This window comes from Aotus nancymaae, unplaced genomic scaffold (assembly GCF_030222135.1).
Source record: "Aotus nancymaae isolate 86718 unplaced genomic scaffold, 86718_ANA_hifiasm-v0.15.2.pri h1tg000029l, whole genome shotgun sequence".
NCBI classification, from domain to species: Eukaryota; Metazoa; Chordata; class Mammalia; order Primates; family Aotidae; genus Aotus; species Aotus nancymaae.
Window position 1 is genome coordinate 65,354,529 of NW_026988442.1, and position 22,045 is coordinate 65,376,573.

General features: G+C 47.5%; 1 long non-coding RNA gene across 2 annotated transcripts in view; it reads right to left on the reverse strand.

Moving 5' to 3' along the window:
• LOC105732768 (uncharacterized) overlaps window positions 1-22,045 on the reverse strand; it is a 73,670-nt gene that overhangs the window by 26,321 nt on the left and 25,304 nt on the right. Inside the window, exons 2-4 of one of the 2 annotated variants that reach the window (XR_010344604.1) lie at window positions 8,952-9,019; window positions 5,893-6,182; window positions 383-1,184 (exon numbers count right to left, since the gene is read on the reverse strand). This is a non-coding gene — a long non-coding RNA (uncharacterized LOC105732768). Of the gene's footprint in view, window positions 1-382; window positions 1,185-5,892; window positions 6,183-8,951; window positions 9,020-22,045 lie in introns of those variants that run through there. The other variant, XR_010344605.1, reaches the window with a different exon arrangement.

Below are 22,045 nucleotides of genomic sequence, written 5' to 3' on the forward strand. Positions count from 1 at the left end.
TCCTGGCCTCAATCCCACCTCCACTGTCATGCCAGCCTCTGTGCTCCTCCACCTCATTATAGGATTTCCTAAAACAAGGACAGCCCCTCCCCAAGAGGCACCCCCATGCTTTCCACAGCAGAGCTCTTCCTGCAGACCTGTGAGCTCCCCCTCTGCAGCCAAAGGAAGCACAGCTCGGCCAGGCACAGCGACTTGTCCCGTGCATTTCCTCTAGGAACTATTCAGTGGTGGTGACACTGCTGCTGCCTGTGGGTGATGTGGCATGGGTGACTGGCTACCTGGTGGAGGAGAAGCTGTTGTGGCCACTCCAACAGCTGTCCAGGGCCAACGTGCTGGCCGAGTTCTACCGGCTCAGACGCCTGCTGAGGGTCCCTGGGAGTGCCCCAGGCTGTGCTGCCCTCCTCCCTGGGAGCCCCCTGCCCCATGGGCACAGCAGCAGGGTCATGCAGGGGCAGGTACTGTGGGGGCACAGGGAAGCCTGTAGAGGCTCGTGGCATCACAGTGCCAGGCCCAGAGCTTACTGGACTTCCCAAGGTACTATGGGACTAGGGCTGAGGCTACACATCCTGCTTTTGTCCAGAACATAAAGACTGGCCCAACAGAGGAGTACAGTGGGTGGTTTACAGCTTCAGGCCAGCTCCCTCCCTGTGGGCTCTGCTGGAGCAGAAGGCAGACCTCCCATTACAGCTGGAAGGGCATTAATTGAGTTCAGACTCACAGGTCAGTGGTGATCTGGTGCTGGAATGACTGGCTCTGGGCTCCTGGGGAGCTTGCGTGTGGTGCAGGTGAGTCTGCTAACCTCTGTGGACTTGGATTCCTTCACTGTGAAATGCAGGTAACCACGTGGCTCGCTCACATGGGAAAGGGGCATGCACGGTTCTTAATGCATGATGGAGCCCCTTATGTCCATGGGGAAGCCACGGTACCCAGGCCTGGCAAAGAGCAGTTTATCTGTGTGTGACTCACATGGAGGCCTAGGGCTCCCTAGAAGCATGGGTGCAGTCATGTCTAAGCAGCACGCTGATGCTGTAGAAAACAGCCTGGTCTTCAAATTGTGTGTGTGTGACCATGGGCTTCTCTGTGCCCCTCAGTTCCGATAGATGACCACAGGACTGGTAGTGCCTCCCATGGGATGCTGATCCTGGTCAACAGGTGTCTGGCTGTGCACGATGGATGGTTCTTTCCTGCCACGGGCACAAGCACACCGAAGGCACAACTCAGGGGCCGCGCTGGCTGGACTGGTCAGACCTGCTCCTTCACAGGCCATCTCTTCCCTACCCTGAAGAGGGCAGGTCTGCAGGACACCTCTGTCATATTTGAGGGAGCCATTGGCCATCCACTTAATGTATTTTTTCCCCCCAGTAGCTTCCTTGGGATTAAATGGATGACTTGTATGATTTTTTTTTTTTTTTAGACTAGGTCTCACTCTGTTGTCACGGTTGGAGTGCAGTGGTGCGCTCTCAGCTCACTGCACCCTTGACCTCCTGGGTTCAAGTGACCCTCCTATCTCAACCCTGCAAAGCACTGGGATGGCTTAGCACCACCATGCCTGGCCGATCTGTGAATTTTAAGTGCACGATTCAGTGGCTTCTAGTTTATTCAGAGTTGTGCATGCCTCATCACAATTGATTTTAAAACATTTTTATCATCCTGAAATGAAACCCTGCAGCTGCCAGTCTGCCTGCTGTGTCCATGGCTGTGCCTGCACTGGATATCTGATATAAATGGAAGCATAGAATATGTGGCCTCTGAGCCAGGCTTTGTTACTTAGCACAGCAGTTTTGTAGCAGGTCTCAGGATTTCAGGACTCGATTCCTCGTTAGGGCTAAATTGGCTGTAGCCCTTCAGCTCATGTCATCCTGAAGCTGGCAGATGATCACTGGGCCTCTGGCTGCTGCACCAGGGGAGGGGGACTCCTGGCCTCAGCACAGGCTAAGCTGGGGCTCTAGGCATTGGGGTGCCCAGCAGGCATTGTGCTCCCACTGTAGTGGGTGGAATGCTCCCACTGTAGTGGGTGGAGCTGGCTCCATTCACCCTGCCTTTGAGGCTGCTTCTCCCCAGACCATGTCCTGGTAGCCGGGGCCCAGCACGTGGTGACTTTCAACAGCCGGGTGTGGGACCTCAGCGTCCAGTGCGGCAACATCCTCCTGGCCCAAGACTTTGCTCACAACACATTCTCCCTGATGCTGAGTCGGACAGGCTTGGGGATCATGGCCCTGACTCTGGAACTGAACCACGTGACCCTCATCTTCTACCCCAGCCTGCAGGTGAGGAGAGGCCCGAGCTTCCCCTGGAGACCTGTGCCTGTGGCAGGTTGCCTGGGGGATGGCACTTTCAAGCTTGTCCCCTGGCTGTGGGTCAGTCCTCCTGTGTACTCCCCCTGGTCCACAGGCCTACAGGCTATACAACTCCTACCTGCAAGGGGAGAGCTGTCCAGACCTCCAGCTGCCTCCTGCCATGACAAGGAGGGATGTCCCCAGGATTGAGCTGGCTAGTGAGGATGGGGTCTCCATCTCCTGTGACATACCTACCAGTCTCTGCAGCCTGACTCTGGGCCTCTGGCACCACGGTGAGTCTGGGCCCCAGCAGGGTTGGCCCCACCACCAAGAGCCTCTTCGGGATGCACCATTCTCAGCTTCCAGTGTGACAGGTCCCCGGGCTGTAGGCAGCCACTGTGGTTGAGATGATGGCACTGAGGCCCAGGGCTTTCTGCCCCCATCCCTGGGATATGTGGCTCCCTGGGATAAGGGTGGAGTGGGCCCTTCTGTGGTCCCTCTGCCCAGGAACACAAAGGGTGGGCCTGGATTCTGGCCACTTGAGCTGAGGCCGTGGGGAGGGGACAGGGGGGACATACAGTCTTCAGTCCCTGTGCTTTCTCTCCCTCCTTTGATGAGGGTATGGAGCCAGAGCCCTGGGTTCCAGGAGTCTGGGGTGGAGGTGGTGGGATTCTACCACTTCTCAGTGCACCTCAGGCTTGTCTCTCACACAGGTCCCCAGGGGGAGGATCACGGGCTCTCAGGACCTCCTCAGCTTCCCTCCTCCCCATAGGCATATCCGGCTCTGGGCACCAACAACAATAAAGCAGGCAATGAGCTGATGTTGCCGGATGGCTCTGTGGCCCACAGCTGGAGGAGCTCAGCCTGGCCTGGTAGGTGAGCAGGTGCACCTGCCCTTCCTCCCTCTGGCTGAGGCTCTAGAGGGCTGCTCGCTGCAGAGTTCCAGGAGAGGCAGGTGGCCTGCTGGCTCTGCAGAGGTCTTTGCAGACCCAGGGTTGGGGGGAGTCTCCTGCTGAGGCCGATGTATGTGGGGGAGCCACATGGTCCAGCGGGAGGCCTGAGTCTTGCATCTGTTTCGTCAGGTGGATGGTGACTGCAGGGACACCGAGAAGACTCAGCCGACCTGCCCAGGACAGAGCCCTGCCTGCCGGGCCTTCTTCCAGGACCCCTGTTCCAGCTTGGGGAACTGCTTCCGGGTGGTGAGTGTGAGCCTGGCTCCTGGCACACAGAAAGCCCTTTCCCCAGTCTACCCTGGGGAGTGGCATGGAGGAGGGCCTAGGCTAGAGGCAGTGACTGGGTGGCCCTGATTTCAGGTGGACCCTGAACCATTCTTCAGCCTGCATGTGCAGGACCCCTGTGGCATCCGGGAGCTCCAGCCTGCCTGCACTCGGGCAGCCACCTACATCCACCTGTGTGCCTGCAACTTTGGGCCCCGGCCCCTCCTCCACAGTGTGGTAAGCTGCCCCAGCTGGCTGGCACTCTGCCCCATCTGGCATCTGCCTTCCAGCTGGAGGAAAAATCTATCTCTCTCTCTTGCCAGGGAGAACAAATAATTGTCATTCAAGGAGCTAAAAGTCAAAACAAAACATTTACGTACTGATACAGCTTGGATGTGTGTCCCCTCCAAATCTCATGTTTGTTAGAGGGATTATACATCCCTCATGGATGGCTTAGCATCCTGCGTTTGGTGAAGTGTGAATTCTTGCTGTATTAGTTCACCTGAGAGCAGTTTGTTTATAAACAGCCTGGCCCCTCCTCTCTCTCTTTGCCCCCATTCCTATTTCTGCCATGATCGTAAGCTTCCCGAGGCCTCACCAGAAGCCAAGCAGATGCTGGAGCTGTGCTTGTACAGCCTGTAGAACTGTGAGTCAATTTTCTCTCTTATTTATGATCTACCCAGGCTGGAGTGTAGTGGCACAATCTCACCTCACTGCAACTTCCACCTCCCAGGTTCAAGCAATACTCCTGCCTCAGCCTCCCAAAAATACAGGCATGTATTTTTGTAGAGAAGGCGTTTTTCCATGTTGGCCAGGTTGGTCATGAATTCCTGACCTCTGGTGATCCACCTGCCTCGGCCTCCCAAACTGCTGGATAACAGGCATGAGCCACAGCACCCAGCCTCACTAGGGATTTGAATGTCCATTCCCATTTAGAGAAAATGCTCAGCCCGTTTTCCCTCTGCTCTCATACCGCAAAAATCATCATCAACACAGAAGATGACTTCTGTGAGCAAATGTATGGGGGTTTGTCCCCATTACCAGGGTGGACCTCTAATTCAGTTCTCACACTAGCTACCTTGAGCTTCTTCAGCCAGTGCTGCATATGATTGCCACAGCCAAAGCCCCACTAAAAGGGCACAGAAGTCAGTGGCAACAAGAGGAGTGGACTTACAAGAGCTTCAGATGCCAGAATTAGTGGCTGCCATTCACAGACATTTAAAACATAATGAATTCAACAGCAGAAGAGAAAATTAATCAACTGGAAAATATGACAAATGGCAGATGACATGGGAAGATCCAACATGTCTCAAAGAAATTCCAGACCGGGTGTGGTGGCTCATCCCTGTAATCCCAGCACTTTGGGAGGCCAAGATGAGTGGATCACCTAAGGTCAGGAGTTTGAGACCAATCTGGCCAACATGGTGAAACCCCGTCTCTACTAAAAATACAAAAATTAGCCAGGCATGGTGGTGTTTGCCTGTAATCCCAGCTACTTGGGAGGCTGAAGCAGGAGAAACACTTGAACCCAGGAGGTGAAGGTTGCAGTGAGTTGAGATCTTGCCACTGCACTCCAGCCTGGTGACAGAGTAAGAGTCTGTCTCAAAAAAAAAAAAAAAATTCCAGAATGAAAACAGAGACAGGACCCAGGACCCTTTAGAGTCAGGAGGCACAATCCCCAATACAATAAATCCATCTATACCTAGACCCATCCAAACGCAATTGCAGAAAAGAGAAAGAAAAGGTCCTAAAAGCTACTTAGGAGGGTGGAAAGAAGGAAGAACATGTTGACAATTGCTTTTCCACCAGCAGCAACAGAAGACAGTGGAGTAAGAGAAAGTAAGCATGAGGTTAGAGACGATCCCCAGCTCAACTATTACTGAATGAAATAACCTCTCAGCACTGATCTGTCTAGAGATCTCTTTACCACAAATGAACACTTACTCAAGGGATACATTCACATGTTCATTTACATACTGTCTGTGTCTGCTCTCCTGCTATAGCGGCAGAGTATTGCCAGACCATATTTTTGCTCTCTGAAACACTCGATTAGAAAGATGGAAAGATAAGCTACAGATTGGAAAAAATGTTTACAAACCACCTATCAGACCAAGGACTCATCTCCAGAGACTCATCTCTAGAATATATAAAGAACTCAAAGCTCAAAAGTAGGCCAGGTGCAGTGGCTCACACTTGTACTCCTTGCACTTTTGGAGGCTGAGGTGAGATGCCTTGAACCCGGGAAGCCAAGGCTACAGTGAGCATGATTACACTCCTGGCTGCATGACAGAGTGAGGCCTTGTCTCACAAAACAAAACCTCCAAAGTTAAAAATGGGAAATAAACACATGAACAATGTTTGCACTCCCAGGCATAGAGAAACAAGGTAGTGCTACACACCTGAGCTCTGCTGAGTTCCGGCATGGGTTGGTGAGTTCCAGGGACTCTGCAGCATAAAGCATTAGTTGAACATCCAAATGGCCAGGTTGTGATTTCAGCATCCACTTATGAATGTACTAGAAAAAGCACTGTTCTAGTACCAAAAAGGTGGTGGCTGCTGAGAATAAAGCTAGGCTTGGAGGCAGGAATCAAGGTCATGGTCTACCAACCAGATCCTCTCGGGAAGCAGCACTGGACTCATGAAGTGCCAAGACAGCAGGTGGTGTGGCTCCACGGGAAGGTTGGAGAATCTGGGAATCAAGCAGAAGCACTCATTTTTCTGACCGTGTAAATACAAAACTGTCAGCTACTACAGCCATCAACAGAACATCTGGCAGGACTAGCAACTCAGAAGATTTATAGCCACAGGGTAACAATGGACTATTATCTGCAGTTAAGGTCCTCTCCCTTCCTCTTAGGGCCTATTTATTTATTTGAGACAGAGTCTTGCTATGTCACCCAGGCTGGACTGCAATGACACAATCTCAGTTCACTGTAACCTCCATCTCCCAGGTTCCAGCAATTCTCCTGCCTCAGCCTCCTGAGTAGCTGGGATTACAGTCAGGTGCCACCAAGCCCAGCTAATTTTTTTGTGTGTGTTTTTAGTGAAGACGGGGTTGCACCATGTTGGCCAGGATGGTCTCAAACGTCGGACCTCATGATCCGCCTGCCTCGGCCTCCCAAAGTGCTGGGATTACAGGTGTGAGCCACCATGTCTGGCCAGCTTTATTATTATTATTTTTTAAACAAGGGCTAAATTATTCCCCTCTCTTGGACACCAGTGAAGCATTTAAGAAAAGCAGTCACCAATTATAGTTAAATTTTGAAAGACAAATTAAAAGGTGGTTATAATGTGACATGGGAAATGCCCCATAAAACTGCATACCTCAACCACACGTCGGCTTTCTATTGAAATTGCTCTCTGTAACCCTGATGTGACAGGCAAACAGTCCAAACCCACACCATCTTGGCCCCTGCGACTTGTAATAAGTAACTAAGGTCTGTAATTCCCACCCTACCCAGACAATGTGTAAACTACGATTATCTTGACTACTGTGAACCACTTAAGTAACAATTGGAATGACCAAAGTTCCCTGGCCCTCGGAATGTCTGAAGCCACTCACACTCACCCCCACCCAGGAGGCGGTTTACAGGCATAAAAGGTCTTGACACCCTCCCTTTGAGACTCGAGTCCTCATCACCACCAGCAATGAAGACCCTGTAATTTGGCCTAGTCTTTGTCTCAGTGGTGATTTCACGCTCACTCGGTTACAACAATAAGTTACAACATAAAGGCATATCATGAACTCTCATAAGAAAAAGAGGAAGAAATTAAGACACTTTTTATTATCTTTTTGAGACAGGGTCTTGCTCTGTCCTCCAGGCTGCAGTACACTGGTGCAGCCTCCCAAGTATTTGGGATTACAGGCATCCACCATCACCTTTTTGTATTTTTAGTAGGGGGTTTCACCATGTTAGCCAGGCTGGTCTCAAACCCCTGACCTCACATGATCCTCCCACCTCGCACCCGACCAGAGAAATTAAGACATTCTCAGATAAACAAAAGCTGAGAGAGTTCGTTACACTGGGACCTACACTGCAAAAAATGCTAAAGGGAGTCTTTCAAGTCAAAACAAAAAGATGCTAGGTGGACATTTGAAGCCACATATAAAGACCTGTGTTATTGGAAATTTGATTCATATCTCTGATTTTAATTATTTTATTGGATTTAAAAGACATGTGTAACCATAAGTTTGTGTTAAATATATAATTTATAAAAAAACAAATTAGGCATGGTGGTGTGCACCTGTAGTCGCAGCTATGGAGGATCACTTGAGTCCAGGGGCTGGAGGTTACAATGAGCTATGACAGTGCCACTGCACTCCAGCCTTGGTGACAGAGTGAGACCCTCTCTCTAAAATATAGAGATACTTTGTAACAACAACATAGGACAGGGTAGAGCTGTCAAGGAGTAGATTATTTGTGTGTGATTGAACTTACTAGTTTAAAATCGATTGCTATAACTTCAGGATGTATTATGTAATCCTCATGGTAATTACAAAGAAAATATCTATAGAATGTACACAAAAGGAAATAAGAAGGGATTCTAAGTGTGTCACACCAAAAAATCAATTAACACAAAGGAAGGCAGAAGGAAGAAAATGAGAGAGAAAACAAACCAAAAGTCATGCAGAAAACAATCCACAGAGTGGCACCTGGAGGCCCCGTAAATGGTGTGCTGGAGTCCTCCCAGAGGAACTGCTCACTGAGCCCTTGGCTGTGGGCCTCATGGCACAGTCACCCAACAGGGTACTGAGTTTTGTCAGATGATAGTCTTTAAAAATGCAAATGAATTCTACAATCAAAAGACTGTAAAAGACTTACACATTGGTTGAAAGTGAAAGGATGAAAAAGGATATTCCATGCAAATGGTAACCAAAAAAAAGGAGGAGGAGCTAATCTCAGACTAAATAGACTTAAGGTCAAAAGCTGTTTTAAGAGATAATAACAGTCAATTCACCAAAAAGATGTAACAGTTATAAATGTGCATGCAGCACACCTCAGAGCTCCTAAATACATGAAGCAAACACCGACAGAATGAAAGGAGAAACAGATAGTTCTACGGTAACAGTAGGCGAATTTTACATGTCACTTTTTTTTGAGACAGAATCTGACTCTGTTGCCCAGGCTAGAGTGCAGTGGCGTCAGACATGTCACTGCAACCTCCTGGATTCAAGTGATTCCTGTGACTCAGCCTCAGAGTAGCTGGCATTACAGGTGTATGCCACCAAACCTGGCTATTTTTAGTGGAGACAGGGTTTCACCACGTTGGCCAGGCTGGTCTCGAACTCCTGACCTCAAGTGATCTACCTGTCTCGGCCTCCCAAAGTGCTGGGATTACAGGCATGAGCCACTGCGCCTGGCCCAATAACTCACTTTCAATAATGGATACAACACCCAGAAGAAGATCAAGAAGGAAACAGAGGGCTTGAACAATACTATTAACAAATTGGACCTACCAGACATACACAGATGAGTTCACCCAGCAGCAGAATACACATTCTTCTAAGTACATGCAGAATGTTCTCTGGAAAAGATCATATATTAGGCCTCAAAGCAAGATTTAATACATTTTAAATGACTGAAATCATAATAGCAGGAGGAAAACCAGAATATTCACAAATCTATGGGAACTAAACAACATACTACAAAACTATGGATCAAAGAAAAATAATAAGGAAAATTAGAAAGTATTTTGAGACAAAACTCATCAAATCTTATGGGATGCAACAAAAGCAGTGCTATGAGGGAAATTTATAGCTGTACATGCTTACATTAAAGAAAGCTGGCCAAGGGCGGTGGCTCACACCTGTAATCCCAGCACTTTGGAAGGATGAGAAAGGTGGATAACCTCATGTCAGGAGTTCAAGACCAGCCTGGCTGACATGGTGAAACCTCATCTCTACTAGAAACCTAAAAATCAGCCAGGTGTGGTGGCAAGCACCTGTAATCCCAGCTACTTGGGAGGCTGAGGCAGCAGAATCACTGGAACCTATGAAGAGGAGGCTGCAGTGGGCCGAGATTACACCACTACACTCCAGCCTAGGTGAGATAGCCAGAATCCATTTCCCCCAAACCCCACCCCACACACATACACACACAAGGCAGCAGCAGCCAAGCATATTGACACTGTTCTATAATCCCAGCTACTTGGAAGGCTGAGGCCAGGAGATTGCTTGAGCCCAGGAATTTGAGACTAACTCAGCAAGTGGCAAGACCCTCTGTCAAATAAAATAAAAAGGAAAAAGCTCTCAAACCGCAATCCTAACTTTGTACCTTAAATTATTAGAAAACGAAGAACAGCCTAAACCCAAAGCTAGGAGAAGGAAGAAAATAATAAAGGTTAGAACAGAAGTAAATGAAATAGAAGATGGAAAAACTGACGTATAACTACCAAGGATATAGAATCAGTGACCAAAAACTTGACAAGAAAGAAAAGAACAAGAACAGATGGCTTCAAGGGTGACTTGTATCAAACATTTATAGAACCAATACCAATACTGCTCATCTTTAGAAGTCCTGAGAGAAGAATACCTCCAAACTCATTCTGTGAGGCCAGCATTACTGATACCAAAGGCAGACAAAGCAGCAGAAGAAAACACACCACTATCCCTGATCAATACAGATGCAAAAGTGCTCAAGAAAATACTAATAAGGAGAATTCAACAGTGTCATAGATGAATTATACAACATGATCAAGTGAGAGTTATTCCTGGAATGCAAAGGTGGTTACCATAAAAACATTAATGTAAGATACCACACTAACAGAATGAAGGGAAGAAAACACATGACAATTTGTTTCAATTAGTACAGGGAAAGCATTTAATGAAGTTTAATATCCTTTCATGATTAAAAACATACTGACTAGAAATCAAAACAACCTCAACGTAATAAAGGTCATATGAACAACCTCCAGCTAATATCATTCTTAATGATGAGAGACAAAGTTTTCCAAGATGAGGAATAAAACAATGATGCCTGGTTTCACAATACTAGATATCCTAGCCAGAGATATTAAGAAAGAAAGGAAAAAGAAAAGGCATCCAAATTGGAAAGGAAGAAGTAAAATTTTCTCTATTAACAAATGACATGATCATCTTTGTAGATCTGAACACTGCATAAAATAAACTGTTAGAACTAATAATTTGTCCAAAGAATAAAATAGGAATAAACTTAACCTGGAGGCAAAGACTTTGGCAGGATTTAAAGTTCCAGAGACTGGTTGTGTAACAAATGTAAAATACAAAAAATCTTGTATTTATAGATTATGAGGCTTTAGTTTCATTAAGATGTCAATAGGACACAAAGTGATCTACAGGTTTAGTGTAATTGCTTTCAAAATCCCAGTGATATTTTTTCTTCAATTATAGGAAAATCCACCCTTATAAATTGCGTAAAGTTTATACGCAATTTCAAGGGATCCCAAATGGCCAAAGCAATCTTCAAAAAGAACAACAAAGTTGGAAGTCTTTTACTTCCAAATTTCAAAATGTTTTATTAAATGCTACAGTGGTCAAAGGTGTGGTATGGCAGAAAAGATATACAGAGAGAACAGTGGAATGGAATACAGAGTGCAGAAGGAAACCCTTACACATACGGTCAAATGAGTTCAATAAGGATGTCAAGACTTTTCAATCAGGGAAGGGACAGTCTTTCAACAAATGGTGTGGGAAAACTAGATATCCACAGGCAAAAGAATGAACTTAAAGCCTTACCTTATATCATGTTAAAAAAACAACAAAAAAAAAACTCAATAATGAATCAAAGACCCAGTGTAAGATCTAAAACTATACTTGTTTTCTTGAGATGGAGTCTCACTCTGTCGCACAGGCTGGAGTGCAGTGGCATGATATCTCAGCTCACTGCAACCTCCGGCTCCCGGGTTCAAGCAACTCTCTGCCTCAGCCTGCCAAGTAGTTGGGATTACAGGCACCCACCATCACGCCTAGCTAATTTTTGTATTTTTAGTAGAGACAGGGCATCTTGGTCAGGCTGGTCTTGAACTCCTGACCTCTTTATTCACCCACTTCGGCCTTCCAACATGCTGGAATTATAGGTGTGAGCCACCATTCCAAGCCGACAACTCTTAAAACATAGAAGGAGAGCTTCCTTTGGCAATGATTTCTTGGATACGATACCAAAGGCCCAAACAACAAAAGGAAAAGTGGACAAATTGGATTGCATCAAAGGATACTATTAACAGAGTGAAAAGGCAACCTGCAGAATGACAGGACAGAGGTGCAAATTACATGTGACAGAGTTCCTATCTAGAATAGATAAAGCACTTTCACTGCAACAACAAAAACCCAACTAACGCAGTTCAGAAACGTGCAAAGGATGTGAATAGACAGTCCTCCAAATAAGGATGCAAATGGCCAATCAGCACATAAAAAGATGCTCACCATCACTAATTATTAGGGAAACAAACCAAAACCACATGGGGAGGCTGGACATGGTGGCTCACGCCTGTAATCCCAGCACTCTGAAAGGCCGAGGTGGTGGATCGCTTGGGGTCAGGAGTTTGAGACCAGCCTGGCTGACATGGTAACACCATATCTCTACTAAAAATAGAAAAATTAGCTGGGTGTGATGGCACATGCCTGAAGTCCCAGATGGTCGGGAGGCTGAGGCAGGAGAATTGCTTGAACCTGGGAGGTGGAGGTTTCAGTGAGCCAAGATTGCACCACTGCACTCTAGCCTGGGTGACAGAGTGAGACTCCATCTCAAAAAAAGAAAAAGAAGAAGACCTACATGGAGAGGCCACCTCAGACTCATTAGGATGGCTGTAATCCATACAGAAAATAACAACTGTTAGCGAGGATGCTTAGCAGTTGGAACCCTTGTGTACTCTTACTGGGAGTTTAAAATGGAGCTACAGCTATGGAAACCAGTATGACAATTCATCAAAAAGGTAAAAATAGGCCAGATGCAGTGGCTCGTACTTGTAATCCCAGAACTTTGTGAGGCTGGGACAGGCGAATCACTTGAGGCCAGGAGTTCGATACCAGCCAGGCCAACATGGTGAAACCCTATCTCTACTAAAAACACAAAATTTAGCCAGGTGTGGTGGTGCAGTCCTGTAATTCCAGCTACTCAGGAGGCTGAGGGGTAAGAATCGCTTGAACCCAGGAGGCAGAGGTTGCAGTCAGCCAAGATTGCACCACTGCATTCCAGCCTGGGTGACAGAGTGAGACTCTGTCTCAAAACAAAGAATTACCATATAATCCAGCATTTCCACTTCTGGGTGTGTACTCCCTACTATTCAAAGGGCCTCACACATTTATACACTGATGTTCATAGCAGCGTTGTTGAGAGCAAATTCTGACATGTGTGAGAAATCATATTGTTTGCTGAGAAATCCTATTGAGAGTGGTGGCAAGGGAAACCTAGTGAGCCCCCAAAGCAGAAAACTGCACAAAGCACTATAAAACAGTAACCAGTATAAATATGTCTCATGCCAGATGAATTAGTTCTTTGAACACAGGATATGTGACCCTTTCCATTGTTCCCTTGTAAAGAGTGCTTTCTAGTTTGTTTTTAACTTACAGTAAACACATTAGCTGCCTGGTTAACCTTTAACCAATGAAAGAACACAGAGCATCCGCTTGTAAAACTTGTCACTGTAAAGTCAAGAATAAATAGGTAGGTCAGAGTTTGCTCTGGACTCTCAGCTGGAAATGCTGTGAGATGCCTGGTACTCCACTCCGAACCCAACTTTTGCTCTCTATCTCTGTTTCTTAATTCCTTCAGCACCGTGTGGGTTGGGGGTCTCCATGACTGAGCTGGTCTTGTTATTCATAGCAGCCAAAAAGATAGCAGCAACACAGTGCCCACAGACTGATAAACAAACAAATGTAGTCTCTCCATACAGTCAAACATTATTCAGCCTTAAAAAGGAAGGAAATTCTGACACATGCTAGCACATGGATGAACCTTGAGGATGTTATGCAAAGTGAAATAAGCCAGTCACAAAAAGAGAAATACTGTATGATTCCACTTATGTGAAGGACCTAGAGTAATCAGATTCACAGAGACAGAAAGTAGAGTGGTGGCAGCCAGGAGCTGGGAGAGCCAGTAATGGCTTGTTTAATGGGGATATTTTCAGTTTGGCAGGATTTAGTGAGTTCCAGAGTTTGGCTGCACAAAAATATGAATGTACTTACACTGAAGTATGTGCTTTAAAATGGTTATGGTAAATTTTTTGTTTTATCACATTGAAAATTTTTGACATTGGAAATGTACATTTATTGAGCACCTCCGTGCTGGGCATGATGATATGATTATGAACACCATAGTTATAGACAACACTCTTAGGGAGGTACAATTCTAAGTGTAAAAACCAGCACAGACAATAATAGACACAGACCTACAGGACTCAGATAGTAGGCTTATTAGACAGAGATTATAGATTTCAGAGGGAACTAGAAATTATTAAAATTACTAATCACTAAATTTGTAGTTCAGTAATTAATTTAGCCAATTAGCTAATTTACTAATTACTGAAAATTACATACTGAAAAAGAACCAGAATGTAGTAGAAAGAGATGGCAGAAAAGGCCACCTAAAGCCCATCTTTTAGACAGTGCTCTTAGCAGATGAGGGATAGAAGGGCACTTCCTGGCCAGGCGTGGTGGCTCATGCCTGTAGTCCCAGCTACTCAGGAGGCTGAGGCAGGGAAATCACTTGAACCCAGCATGCAGAGGTTGCAGTGAGCTGATATTGCACCACTGCACTCCAGCCTGGGCAACAGAGAGAGACTCAATCTCAAAAAAATAAATAGCAGGATGCAGTGGCTCACGCCTGTAATCCCAACACTTTGGGAGGCCAAGGCGGGCCGATCACTTGAGATCAATAGTTGGAGACCAGCCTGGCCATACCCATCTCTATTAAAAATACAAAAATTAGCTGGGTGTGGTGGCAGGCATCTGTAATCTCAGCTGGTCAGGAGGCTGAGGCAGAATTGCTTGATCCCGGGAGGCAGAGGTTGCAGTGAGCCACTGCACTCCAGCCTGGGTGACAGGGTGAGACTCCATCTCAAAAAAATTAAATAAATCCCATCTTTTAAACAGTTCTTCTAGCAGATGAGGGATAGAAGAGTGCTTCCTTACCCTGGTAGCTCTGAGTGTCCAGTCTGTGCCCTTGACCACCACACTTGATGGGGAAACAGTAGAGCACCCTCCACTGCAAGCTGTACTGAAGATCCCACCCACACAGTGAGAGTTCCCTTTAGCCTGCACTTTGGGTTGGATGCATCCCGAGCTCTCAATGCATCATGTGCTAAGGTTCCACCCTCCCCTGGGCTGGGAAGTATGTCTTGGTCTTCTGTCTCCAGGGTGCTGGTGGCAGAGCCTGACATGGAGTGAGTGCTCCATAGATGCTTGTTCAATTTCCTAGGAACTCAGCAGGCTGGGCCTAACACCACTGCCTGCAAAGGCCTGGCAGGTGTAGGGACTCATTGACCCATCCCTGCTGCTCTTACAGAAAGGGGAGAGGGAGATGTCCTTTTAATAAGGAGGGCCAGGGGCTGTAATAGGGGCCCCGGCATAATTTATTTCAGGAAACAGCAGGGGCCCCTCTCCTTTGGGTCCCATAGCCTGGCCTTACTTCTCTCTTCTTTACAGTTTGAGATTTTGTCTAAGCCAGCACTAGGCTGCCAAAGACTTCAAACTCCTTCACCTTCTACTCTAATTCCAGCTCCCTGATAAGAGCAAGATTCTTGGCTGGGACAGAATAACCAACATGGAATGCTGGGAAACTCAGAACGGCATGTGCTTCAAATGCAGGGAAGAAGAGCTATTTGCTATTGTGCTCAAAATACTTCTGAGGACATGAAACTCTCCCACTGGTCTGGGTAATTCCCCCGCTTCCTCCACAGCTCCACTGTAAACCAAGAGACAGCACAGCCAGTGAGTCCCAGCCCTGCAGAGAGAGCTCTACCTGGCTCCTGTTCATGTCCAAGGTATTTATTCACTTATTCAACAGCTATGTGGGAAGCCACCGCTTCAGAATGCTTCTGACTGTGTAGAGGGGAACACGAAGCCAGGTTCTCAGCTGCCTGGTCCTAGCATTCCCTGCCTGATCCAGGGATCTTCTGAGGCAAGAAGTTCTTTGAGGGGAACTGATAGCTCTTCAGAAGCCCAGGCAGAGAGCTGCTCTCTTTGGGATAGACACACTGGGACTGAATGCTTTGGAGGGCCTCTGTTTTGGCAGGGGCACCTGAGAATTTGGGCCCCCAGGCTAGAGCATTCAAAGTTTTTTAAATTTCTTTTGGAACATAACCTTTTCCTTTGAGTTTTCAACTGAAAAATAAAGCTAGCAGAATCCAAGAATGTATCTCTGGACTGCTGGGGCTGATCATCCACTCAGGAGATGGGGAGACGTGGCAGCTATGGAATCTTCTCACCGTTAGAGGGTGCCCTCGAGCCCTCTTTGGGCTGAGACTTTGGTAGGAGATTGTAAGATCCAGATTCCAGAGCAAAGGGCCAGGTGTCAGCCACAGGGACTGAGGCAAGCTGAAGGCCAGACATCAGACTTAGCTGTCCCTGACCTCCCCACCCATGAATCCCTGGTGCACAGCAGGTGCTAGATGAAGTTCAGAAGAAAGAACTCCAGGGTAAATGGGAATGAGAAGGTTGGTCCTCTGGAGCTGGAGAAGGGAGGGTGGCTGGGATCTGAGTGTTTGCTATTGTTATAGCCTAAAGACCCCAAGCCCAGGCACTGCTCCAAGTGCCTTGAAAGATGTTCGATCTTAAGCCTTACAATAGTCCAATGAGGAATGGATGATCTCCTTAATGAGGGAAGAAACAAAGGCTCAGAGAGTTGAGGGGATTCCCCCAAGGTCATATAACCTACAAATGGCCAGGACGGTGCTGATGCGGGCCTGTCTGCGTCCCAATGCTGCCCAAGCTCAATCACCACCCACTACTTCTGCTTTTGCAATAATAGCCTTATGTCACATATTCTATTGGTTACTTTATGAAAGGAAGTCAAGTAAACTTTAGCCATATCCCAAGCCATAATAGGTAGCTCCTGTTCAAAATACCCTGAAAATCAGGTCATGCAAGATCAGATACGCACCCACAACTGTTACAAGTGCTGTACTAGCCACTGTTTTGGGGAACTCAGCCTAGGAATATGAGTGAAGAGACAACTCACAAAGAAAAGCAAATCACTGGCGTGCAGGGGGCCCTGAGCAATTCAGTGTCAGAGGCAACTAGAGTGTGCAGCCACCTGACCTGCTGGTTTCCCAATATGTTTAATGGATCCATGATGTCGGGTCCATAAAGGAAATGCAGAAGCCTTCCAAAAATCACAGATACATCAAAAAATGTAAAACAGTGTTGGAGGACAGGGGCAGTGTCTCATGAGTATAATCCCAACACCTTGGGAGGCCAAGGCAGGAGGATCACTCGAGACCAAGAGTTCAAGACCATCCTGGCCAACACAGCAAGACCTCTTATCTGTAAAACACTTTTTAATGATACAGGAAAATGCTAACTTGGGTAGTGACAGTTTCAATGAATCATTGCCTAGTCTTCTGGGTTTTGCTCTGAACCTTGTGATAGATGATTAAGTCATGTGTCCAAGTTCAGGGACTTCCTATTGTACACAGATGATGCTCCCTGGAGCACCCCGCTCCAATCCCCCTCCTTTCAACTTGTCCTAGTGTATCATATTCAGCCCAGACCAGGGTTAGCCCCACTCATGTCATCAGCCTTGCCTAGGCCAATGGCCTAGAAAAGATCCCCATCAACCCCCGCAAAGGGCAGGGTGACTCAGTTCACCCATATGGTGCAGGCCAGCTGCCTGCCTTGCACCGTCTCCAGACCTGGGCCAGTGTACAAACTACACAGCCAGGGCCCTGTCCTCAAAAGGGTCCCTAACGCTTGCTTGAATGCTCTGCTGCTTTAATCTTTTTTTTCTTTCTTTTTTTTTGAGACATAGTCTCTCACTGTCACCCAGGCTAGAGTGCAATGGCGTGATCTTGGCTCACTATAACCTCCACCTCTCAGGTTCAAGCAATTCTCCTGCTTCAGCCTCCTTAGAAGCTTGGATTACAGGCACCCACCACCATGCCCAGCTAAGTTTTGTATTTTTAGTAGAGGCGGGGTTTCACCATGTTGGCCAGGCCGGTCTCGAACTCCTGACCTCGTGATCCGCCTGCCTCTATCTCCCAAAGTGATGGGATTACAGGCGTGAGCCACTGCACCCAGCCCACTTTAATCTTAATTTCTGAAAATTATTGATTTTTGTTTTGTGCTGATCCCTGCAGATTAAGTAGCAGTTCCTACTTCAGAGCCACTTAATGAAGATTCTTGGATGGCTGGAGTAGGCCAGGATTTAAAGTAAGGGGCTGGCCAGGCACAGAGCCCCTCCAACAGGGAGACTTTTCCCTTGCTCTAAAGTAACCCTCTCAGAGCCATTTCCTAATGGAGTCTGAAACAGCCTGGTGACCTGCCCTCAACTGTTTTAATCACTGGCTATCCCCCTCTTCAAGAGCCGGTGCATTTCACATAAGTGCATAATTAAGACTAACAAGAGGGGCTGTGCCCATAGGCTGGGGTCCTGTCATAGGGATTCTGTGTTTGGGGTCCCTGGGAGGCACAGGACCCAGATCTGTCCATAGAGTATGAAAATAGATCACTCTTCAGTGCCCTGTCCTGAGCAGGGCAAGACCTAGCAACCCTTTTGGTCAATGCTGAAACATCTCCCAGGCATGAGCAATGGTGGCATTTGTAGGATGGTTGGCAGCACTTGGCAGTGGGCCAGCTATGCCTCAGTGGCTCTGGTGGTTCAAACCCACAACACAGTCAACTCACCCTGGGCTCCAACCAGCCTGGCTAACTGGGAACAGCCATTCCCAGCTGCACTCAGGCATCTGAAAGACTCTTCCTTTCCCGCAAAGCCTCTTGCAGGGTTTCAGGAAGGAAATGGAAACAGTAAGGGGAAACCACAAACCCATATAACTCTAATAGCATCACCTCTTGGTCCATGGGGATAGGAGGAAGGCACTTCCTATGTTGAATTTCATCCTGACACCAGCCTGGTGGGGGTAGGAGCAATGCCATTTGCTTCATCTCACAAACAAGATTGCATCAGCACTCCAAGAGACGAAGCCAGAAACTGAGACTGGCTAGCAAAGCCAGGAACAGGACCGACCGGGCCTCTCCTGACTTTGGAGCCTTAGGGGAGGCTGTTGGTGTCCACAGATCCCGGCCTAGTGTAGCCTGTGTCATCAGCCGGGGCTGAGGTTCCCTCTGCTGACAGAGCTTTCCCTCTTAAGGACACTGGTGGGGCCGTGGCCCCATCAGATCATCTGTCCCTGGGAACACTCCTTTCCAGAGAACTCCAATGAGGAAGAGAAAGTGGGTCCACTGACTTCCACGTCTTTCAAAATAACTTTGTAAAAGTACGTAAGGACCCAACACTGTGCTCCTAATCAGACAGTTCGGGACCCTCTGCTCTGAGATCATCAACATTGGCCATCTCCTTCTCCTGTTTGGGTCTCAAACTCTGCCTCTGGAGCTGTTTCAAATGCTAAGTTTCCAGCCAGAACAAGTGCCCACGCTCAGCTCTCCCAACCCCATGCCCCTGCCATAGTCAGGAAGGCTGAGGACAGACAGGGTCTTTGCTCCCCTAGACAGAGCTGGCCATGACTGAAGGACCCTCAGAGGCAGGCAGAGCCCTTTGTCTTTTGTCACTGTGCTGACCACCTTGGGAGCTGATTCTGCTACTTAAACCTTCTGGGAACACTTAAGACCCCCCCCAGCACTGCAAAAAGGATCAAGTCAACTAAGATGAGACATATTTTTTCAATTAGTTATAAACCACCCATGTTGGAGTTTTTATAAAACTGGCTGGTTGCTTTCTCATTACCCAAGATTCCTCATTCTTTCTTTCTGCATAATTTCACAAAGTTTTCAAGTAAATTTGGTACTAATGGCCTATGACTATGGAATAAACAGGATGCTCACAGTGAAGTGCTAAAGCCAAAATCTTCTCTTCCACATGCCATGCTATGAGAAAGGAGATGGAAAGCAACTTCCACCTACCAAACTTCCCTACCTCAGGCTTAAGACACACATCAACAGGTGCAATAACGTTTGTGTTGGGATATGAATTTTACTATACATGTGCATCTTTAAAAAGACTTTTCCTGGCTGGGCATGGTGGCTCATATCTGTAATCTCAGCACTTTGGGAGGCTGAGGTGGGCAGATCACAAGGTCAAGAGATCAATACCATCCTGGCCAACATGGTGAAACCCCATCTCTACTAAAAAATACAAAAATTAGCTGGGCGTGGTGGCATGTGCCTGTAGTCCCAGCTACTCAGGAAGCTGAGGCAGAAGAATCGCTTCAACCTGGAAGGCAGAAGTTGCAGTGAGCCGGGATTGTGTCATTGCACTCCAGCCTGGCAACAGAGCAAGACTCCATCTCAAAATAAAGATTTTTCCCACTGACATTTATTTCTCATGCCAAGTCGGGGCCTGCTGGCAAACTGGGGAGACCAAGATCCCAGAGCCAATGTGTTCACTGTCCTTAAAAGGGTGTGACACCAGCCAGAGAGGTGGACAATGTGGTAAAGGCAAGGAAAACACTGTCTCACACTTAGGAAGACAGAAGAGGTCTCACAATGGGCAGGGCAGCCCTGGGAGCAGGTGACTCATAATAGCAGGAATAAATATTACAGCAAGTGCATCAACACATGGGAGGAATTTAACAAGGCTGTTCTTTTTTTGTGATGGAGTCTTGCTTTGTCACCCAGGCTGAAAGACAGTGGTGCAATATTGGCTCACTGCAACTTCTGTCTCCTAGGTTGAAGCGATTCTCCTTGCTCAGCCTCCCAAGTAGCTGGGATTACAGGCATGTGCCACCATGCCTGGCTAAGTTTTTGTATTTTTAGTAGAGACGGGATTTTTCCATGTTGGTCAGGCTAGTCTTGAACTCCCAACCTCAGGTGATATGCCTGCCTTGGTCTCCCAAAGTGCTGGGATTACAGGTGCGAGTCACTGCACCCGGCCAATACATTTGTTTTTTTAAGCTCCTAAGTTTGTGGCAATTCATTATGCAGCATTACCAGCTCTGACCAGAGGTCTCAAGCACCAACCCCAGCTGTCATACCTGTGGAAAACGCCAAGTCCTCACATGCCTCTCCAGGCCTCCAAGAGACCTCCTGTGGTCCCATCAGCCTCCTAAAGGCCCCTTAGGGCACTGTCACTACTCTCTGCAGGAGCCATGTGGGGGCAGTGAGGAGAGGAGTGGCTGTGGAATTCGAAGCTTCTAAGTCCTGGTCCCCTAGGGCCTCAGATGTCTTACCCAGGTATGCTATTAACATGATGTATCGCTTGACGTTAACCTTGGCTGGCTGTCTGGGGCAGTCTGTCAGGTTTTGCCACTGTAAAGTTACTCTTTTATTCCCCTTTCCATTCTGGAAGAATGGCACTGTGCACAGCCCACACTGATGGAGGAGGCATCCTCAACTTTTATTTACTGAGTTTGGCAACTCTGCCTGTCACACCAGCACATTTCAAGTACTCCATAGATCCATGAGGCTGCTGATAATCACATTAGACAGTGCAGCTCTACTCTAGAACATCAAGGAAAAGCAAGTACCCACACATCAGTCTCTCAGGTACCACTGTACTATTGTTTACTTAATAGTTTTCTGTAAAAGGGCTCACTTTTTTTTTTTTTTTGAGATGGAATCTCACTCTGGCACTCAGGCTGGAATGCAATGGAGTGATCTCAGCTCACTGCAACCTATGCCTTCTGGGTTCAAGCGGCTCTCCTGCCTCAGCCTCCCAAGTAGCTGGGAATATAGGCACACACCACCACATCCGGCTAATTCTTATATTTTTAGTAGAGACAGGGTTTCACCTGTTGGCCAGGCTGGTCTCGAACACCTGACCTCAGGTGATCTGCCTGCTTTGGCCTCCCAAAGTGCTGAGATTACAGGTGTGAGCCACTGCACCAAGTCACAGGGCTTTTTAAAAATGGAACTTGATATCACTACCTTGCAATGGCCCAGTATCAAGGATGGCCCTGGACATCCAGGAGGTAGAGCAGCTCTCTTCCTCCACATGGGCTTTTCCAGCCTTCCTTTCTTCTCCTCCTCAGAAGCCTGGGACAGGCAGGGAACCCTTGGTCCTGTTCTCCTGGGCTCCAGGGTCCCCACTCAAGGGAGCCTTCACCAGTTCACAACCAGCATCACGGGCAGCTCTGACCCCTCCTGTGCCCCAGGTGTCTCTGGGCCAGAAAGCTGTAGATCCATGCCTGCCAAACCTAGTTGATGATGAGAGTCACCGGAGAGCTTTCTAAAAGCTTAGACTTTCTTGAGCCCCTAGCACGTGGATCCTAATTGAAGATATGGGTAGGGACCAGGTAAAAACAGCCCAGGTGGAGCTGATAATTAGCTACATGCCAGAGTCCTACAAGCAGGACAACCAGGTTTAGCTGTGCTCTGGGAAAATTTTCACCTGCAAGTAATGCACAGCTGTCCGATGGAAGACCCCAGGGCAGGCCCCGACTCTGACTCTCTTTTTTTCTTGAGAC